Below are 7,120 nucleotides of genomic sequence, written 5' to 3'. Positions count from 1 at the left end.
AGTTCCGGTTCCATTTGCGTTAAGTTCAAGACATAAACAGTTTTACGTATCGCTATGATTTATAATCGCGTTTATATTGCAATATGGATTTTAAAATGATTTAAAGTCTGCCTGAAACACAGGCTTTCTAAAAAATACCCCACGTTGTAATTTAAGAACGGCATATTTCCTCGAACGATTCTCAATTACATTATCAGCGTATCTGGTCTATTTGTACGGTTTGTTTGCTACACTTATCACAATACTCACTATAAATCCATCATCAACTTAACATCGCAAATGCGAGAGGTATTTCTTTTTCATGTATTTAATCACTTTAATAGAGCCAAGGAACTTCTCGTTAGTTACAAAATTGTTCAAATGGCTCTGAGCACTATGGGACTTACCTGCTGAGGTCATCAGTTCCCTAGAACTTAGAGCTACTTAAATCTAACTACACTCAGTACACCACACAAATCCATGCCCGAGGCAGGATTCGAACCTGCGACCGTAGCGGTCGCACGGTCCCAGACTCAAACGAATAGAAACGCCCGGCCACCCCGGCCGGCCGCTAGTTACATCACAAGATTCTTTTCCTCTTAATTGAAACATATTTCCTGTAAAATACTATATCTAGCTGTACGTCTCGATTTTTGAATGTCAAAATATGTTTTAAAATATCGTTAAATATGTGTCTGCAGTTCCGTTCATTGCTGAAAGGGGCCAGTGTAGCAGCAACTGGTGTGACGTGTTTTCCTGTAGCTGTTTGGTAAGTAGCGCACAGCCAATAGCCCGTCAAGTACACAGACGTTGTTGTTAATGTTATCATTTTCGGCAACAAACGTGAGTCGGCTATAGTTAGAATTAAATAGTTCCTCTTCTGCATCAAGTGCTTCTGATCTATTTGCATTACCCGAAGAATCAGGTTATTGGCGAATTTAGACCGAAGTGCATCAGGTGCCGAACGAAAGATACGATTAACTTCAATGGATGGTATCTTTTGACTGACTGCCTGTCGCTCATGCCTGCAGATGGAATGCGGCTCGTAACGTTCCGGCGCGCAGCTGTACAATGCAGGCGATGCCAATAACATTCATACACATACTTTGTCGACGCTACAACAACAAAATGGATGTAGCCCAATTTCATGATTTTCTTAAGTGAAAGCCAAGTGATGCAGCCAATCTCTAAGTGGATTTCAAAAATATCTCTTACAGTAGCGTTACAGAATTTAAAATCATCATTTGAGGATCATGGAAGTACATTGGGCAACAGCAGTAAATGTTTCGAAATTCTACAGACAAATATTTACTTATTATGAGGGCATTATTCTTGGAGCTGTGGAAAGAGCGAGGACAAACGTGTTTTGACTTAAAATTAAAAAGAGATAACCATTAACTGAGCATATTAGGTGAGTACACAAATTTAGAGCGTCACTATTTCCGATGAAGCACAAAAATACATGCGTAGTAAAGCGTCGGTCTGCTGCCATGGAGTTGATCGATGTCAGTTAAACATGCGACAGCGTAATGACACAGTCAAGTGTCGGAAAATTGTTAGACCGTCTAGCGTTACGATAAATGTTTTCTTAGAATTGTCAGCAGTCTCTATTATTTTGCGTCGAGACACTACAGCTTCTTCCTTCAACAAGCATCAGGTACGATCGGAAGTTATGACTGAGTGCAACATTATACATAAAATCAGATTTGGGTCATATTTTATTCACAAATCAGCGTTTATTCTCACATTACTTTCTGGTTCTTTTTCTGCATTAAGGCTGACTTGGAAGTAGTGTTTAAAAAGTCGCGCATCACATTTTCATAGGTCAAGTTGCAGCGTTAAAGGTCGTTTCAATATGCATTCTACTGCATAGGTACCTACAAGTGATGTACATATCGTCTTACTGGTGAGACAGATTCGTTCTAACGGTTATAAGCGATTATTTTACAGTTTTGCAGATGTACTGAAGAATGCATCATCTGAATGACCTCATTTCACACATGCAGGCAGCTGTGGCCGAGTGGTTCTAGGCGCTTCAGTCCGGAACCGCGCTGCTGCCACGCTCGTAGGTTCGAATCTTGCCTCGGGCATGGATGTGTATGATGTCCTTAGGTTAGTTAGGTTTAAGTAGGTCTAAGTCTAGGGGACCGATGACCTCCAATGTTAAGTCCCATAGCGCTTAGAGCCATTTAAACCATCTTCTTACGTATTCATAAATTTCAACGATTGATTTCTATCAAGAACCAAAATATTATCTACAGGTCATATAGAATTTGTGCACCTAATCAAATGTATTACGTGTGGCAGATTTTTACTCAGTCCTTTTAAGACAGTATATTTAGATACTTATTTACATTCTTAATATCTAATTTTCTATGATACGGCAACGTAGCATCTTTATTTTGTAGCTTCTCACATTTTTAGGTTCAAATGGTTCAAATGGCTCTAGGCACTATGGGACTTAACATCGGAGATCATCAGTCTCGTAGACTTCTAACTACTTAAACCTAACTAACTTAAGGACATCACACACATCCACACCCGAGGCAGGATTCGAATCTGCGACCGCAGCAGCAGTGCGGTTCCAGACTGAAGCGCCTAGAACCGCTCTGCCACCGCGGCCGGCTTCTCACATTATTAGCTTATGGAATTCTTCGTACTTAACGTCTCCGGTATCGTATTGCAAAGAAGCACCTGCAAGGTGGCTTTTATTATTTCTTCCATAATTTTTTATCATGTCCGGTGTAGACTTTGACATAATTCCAGTGTTTGCTTCTAATAACAGAAAAGCTTGCTTTACTGGATGTGTGGCTGTTGTTAGTGCCTCTGGAAAGTGACTCTCGTTTCCCATAGGGTTGGTAAACCTATTACATGAAAGGAGATTTACGTGTGATACACTGTTTATCTAATCACTAAAACTGTTGAAAGTAATTTTAAGACATTTAGGAAAATACTGTTGTTTCGAAAGAGTGGCAGGAAAGATATTTCGGAGTATTTGAGCCATAAAGAACAAATTTTCAGTTCTGAGGACGAAGATACCGAGCGCAGAAAGAAAAATTTCACAAGCGTTGCACAATACACCTACTAATAAAGCTTACGAAGCATAAGCGAGCTTCAGCCTAATTTCATCGAAGTTCGTAGCGTTATTGACTTACAAAATTTGAACGAATCCAAAATAGTTGAAAGTGAGCAATGCGACGAGTGCTCTAGGCATTCGAAAGCAAAATTTCGGTGAACGTCTGATGAAATATTCTAGGACATTTTGTTCAACTGTAAAGTCAATAAACAGATGAAAATTATCTATCTAGACACTCGGTGATCTGATCACATTGCCACAGAAACGGAAGATAACTCACAGATTGCCGAAATAGAATTCGGTCTTCAGATGTTACTTCACTGCAGAAAATCGAGATGTGATTTCCCTTTCAGTCATCGATAAATGTCGAAATTGCTCATACTGGGGCAAGTGACGGCGGAATAGGAAACCATATCACTCAACAGACGAGACGCTTCTACACCTGACAGGAGGATTTGCTAACGTGCCGCCCTTCAAGCTGAAGGTTACCATAGACCGCCGGAGCAAAATCCGCAGGTCACTCCCGACTTCAGTTAGGTTCGTCGGACAGATGCAAATTTTTGTTGGAATACATCGCTAACATCAACCGGGTAGCGAAATATGTTACACGATTCATTGTCTCGCATTGTGAATAATTTTGGGAACAAATGTCTACTCATTGGGAATTAACATGGATTCCACAAACAGAGTTCTAGTGAAACGCTGCTAGCGCTATTCGTCTATGAAACCCAGAAGGCTGTAGGTCGTCGTGGACAGGTTAATGCAGTGTTACTTGGATTACAGAAGGCATTCGATACAGTTCCATGCTTTCAATTGCCGAGAAAAAACGCAAGCTTACGGATTATTGAAACAGATTCGTGACTAGATTCATAACTTCTGAACAGAGAGCACTCAACATCTTCGTAAAGAGGCAATTAAGTTAAAATCGAACCTAACTATGGAGGTACGTAAAAGGGGTGTTATATATAGAAGGGGCAGACAAAAAACGAAAACGAGATGAATGAAAAATGAGTAAGTAAACTGTTTATTATTTCAAAAGTAGTCGCCGTAACTCTTAACACATTTATCCCACTGTGAGACAAAACAGTCAGCTGACATGAACCTTGATTTTTCGCTAATAGTTTTTTACCTCGTACGGCGGTACCTTACTCAGAAAACTGTCAGCTGACTCTTACCGCGGAAGGATACACAATTATGTGAAAAAAACAGTGCCTTCATGTATAAATGGTTGCCGTTGCCAACGATACCATGTTTGTACCGATGCGCGCACCTCATTTTGCGAAGAAAAACTAGAGCCATAAATTTCTTCACTCAAGGCTCCAGATATATGGAAGTCGCATGAGGAGGGATGGGAACTGTATTGAGGATGTGTAGGGGCTTCCTAACGAAACTTTTTCGAGTTTAGTCGAAACAACTTTAGCAGCATGTAGGCGGACGGAAAGGTTCACTTCTAGGTACAATCAAGGTTTCGTAGGCAACTGCGAACGATTTTCCATTAAAGCGCTGACCGTCTTGTCTCACAGTAGGATAAATCTATTAACCGTTATAGCGATAACTTTTGAAATAGTAAACAGTTTAGTAGCTTTTTGTCCATGTGCCTCGTATTCGGTTCACTTCTCCTTACTATACTGGCCTATATTCTGCTGAATATCGCTGGAAGTTCGGCGAAGTGGTTCGTGGACCTGTTGATTCGTATGGAAAAATTACAACAGTATAAAACTGTAGCGAAATGGAGAAAGACTAGCAGGCGGAGTCAATCTCATAGTCCGTACACCGCCGTTGTAGTTGCATCCTCTTCTCTGAATCGCTGTAGAGGTCCAGCATCAGTACTCGACCGTAGGATGACCTGCAACAGGGATACTGAGGGAGGAGAGGTCCACCTTGGTGCCTGGTAGTGACCGCCGATTCAGTGATGCCTACGGCACTGCAGCGTGCCTATTTTTGGTGATCGACCGAGTCGATCGTTTTCTACGGCGAGTTCGGGGGTGCAAAGCCTTACATAATGGGGCGCCGTCCATAAATAATTTCGTCATGGTCAATTCTGGGGAAACAAAGGTTACTTGTTTGTTGTGCCTTTACGCTGACGTTGGTCGTACTCTTTCTGTAAGCAGGTTCTTTATGAATCCACTCGGTTTGCAGGTCGGTGTGCCGTGTAGTAGTAGGTACTCAGCTTGCCGCAGATCCCTGACTGCCCTTCATCAGCACTTTTAGTAGGGTGTTGCCCTCTCAAGACTCATTTGAGTGGCCTTATGCGAATGGTGAAGACAGTCCACCATGCCACTAAAAAATGCCTGATACACAGGGTGATCGGAAACAGTCTGTAAAGCTTATAAGGGTGTTGCAGAGTAGATTGTGCTAAGAAATAATTATAAAGAAAGAAGCTCGATACGATGAGAGACGATTTCGCCAAATGTATTCTTCGTTTGCTTTTCTAAGACCGAAAAGAATAGTGATAAAAAAAATTGGCTAGGGGACAGTAGTAAGGATCGAATACGAGATAAAGCCTGAGCAATCTCGTGCACTATTATCTACGCTGTGAGAAAAACTGATACTATTTCTATCTGGTGGCCAGCTTGAATTTACGTACCGAAAGACCTGATTGGCTGATCTCAGTGTCTCCTATAGATCTAAGAGTGTAGCTTGTAGACACATGGTTGACGGCATATGGAAGTTTGGATGTGGCCTTGAGGCTCGGGTAGCCTAATGGTAAAGCGACCACTCACGATAAGCAGGAGATCCGTGTTCGGGTTCCGGTCTGGCACAAATTTTCATTGTCGTCATCCCATTATACAGCTGATGATATTTTTGACTACCCTATAGAGTCTTCGTGTGACATGATTCCCAAAACGTCGCTCCACGGCATGCAATACCTCTGCTCCCATTGGCGATTGGTCGAATGTCACCTGAGTTGCTTTCGAGCCGAAATTAAAAGCATGGGCCACAGTCTCCACGATCTGACCTAATGGCCACTTCTATCACTGTGAGGTAGAAGTCGGCGTTCTGAGAGGTAGATAACGATCCCATGACATTCACATGCTGATTTGCCCAACATATATCCGGATGGAGGAAGTTTACGAGCAGCTTAGTACTTCGTGTTTCGCTTTGCGAATCTGGCTGGGGACACATTCCTAAATGTTTGTGTACCAGTCTTTCTACATATCACGGCATTTAAAAATTGCATTTGCATTGCCCTGGCAGCATAGATGTCTAGATGACATAACACAAGCCACGACTGAAATACGCGGAGTAGTGAAGTTGGCTCATATTGCTATGGCCACTCTCTGACTTCCTCCTAGTACATTGGCCTGTGCGTACCTAAAGGTGGCATGGGCCAAAACGTATATCCAACGATTCTCGCAGCAAGTCCACAATTCTGCATTACTAAACTGTGATATTACAACCTCGTTGTAAGATATTGTTTGAGAGGCGGCACTCACTCTGTGCAGAGCATCAGCAACAATGTTTTGGGTACCATCATATACTGGACGTTGCACGTAAAATGAGTAACAAAACTAATATGGCTGAGCTGAACAGACAGATAAATATGCTAAGGCTGTGTAACAGCTTACGTAGGTGACATGTAAATAGAATAATATAATTTTCAGCCATAAATTGGAAGTATTTCACTGCCTCAAATGCGGCCAAAAATTCCGTTAAATTGTGACCAGTAACGCCGTTCCATTTCAGATTTTTGGAGGGAAGCTATATACATTTCTAGACTCTGTTTACGTGCTGCTGCAGAGCCGCACACACCGTGCGGACGAAATACCTCTAAGTGTCCTCCAGCGGTACGATGTGTTAAAGAAGCTACCCCTGCAAAGCTCACATAGGATGCCTCTAACAGATCCTGTGGGTCTTTATTAGCTACAAGAGATGTGGTATTACGCATGCTAGTATCACCTGGGCTTCCGCTGTACAATATATCAAATGGCCATAAAAGTTCGAATTTATGTATCATTGAGGTATTCCCACTATCATTGGCATAAGATATTCCTACAGAGCGGCGAACATGCTGTGTGTCGACATATGCCAGAGAAATATATCTTCTTTCTGACAATGGGTGCA

The 7,120-nt window shown here is 42.0% G+C and overlaps 1 protein-coding gene across 2 annotated transcripts in view; it reads left to right on the top strand.

Moving 5' to 3' along the window:
• The first annotated feature begins 684 nt into the window (after positions 1-684).
• The window catches only part of LOC126298635 (GTP-binding protein Di-Ras2), an 847,028-nt gene continuing 840,592 nt past the window's right edge, over positions 685-7,120 (top strand). The window contains exon 1 of one of the 2 annotated variants that reach the window (XM_049990046.1): positions 685-748. The gene's annotated coding sequence lies outside the window, so the exon portion shown is untranslated. The remainder of the gene's footprint in view (positions 749-7,120) is intronic. The other variant, XM_049990044.1, reaches the window with a different exon arrangement.

The sequence above is a fragment of the Schistocerca gregaria genome, chromosome X (genome assembly GCF_023897955.1).
Source record: "Schistocerca gregaria isolate iqSchGreg1 chromosome X, iqSchGreg1.2, whole genome shotgun sequence".
Lineage (NCBI taxonomy): Eukaryota > Metazoa > Arthropoda > Insecta > Orthoptera > Acrididae > Schistocerca > Schistocerca gregaria.
The sequence above is the reverse complement of the archived record's forward strand: the minus strand, read 5'-3'. Positions and strand labels throughout refer to the sequence as shown.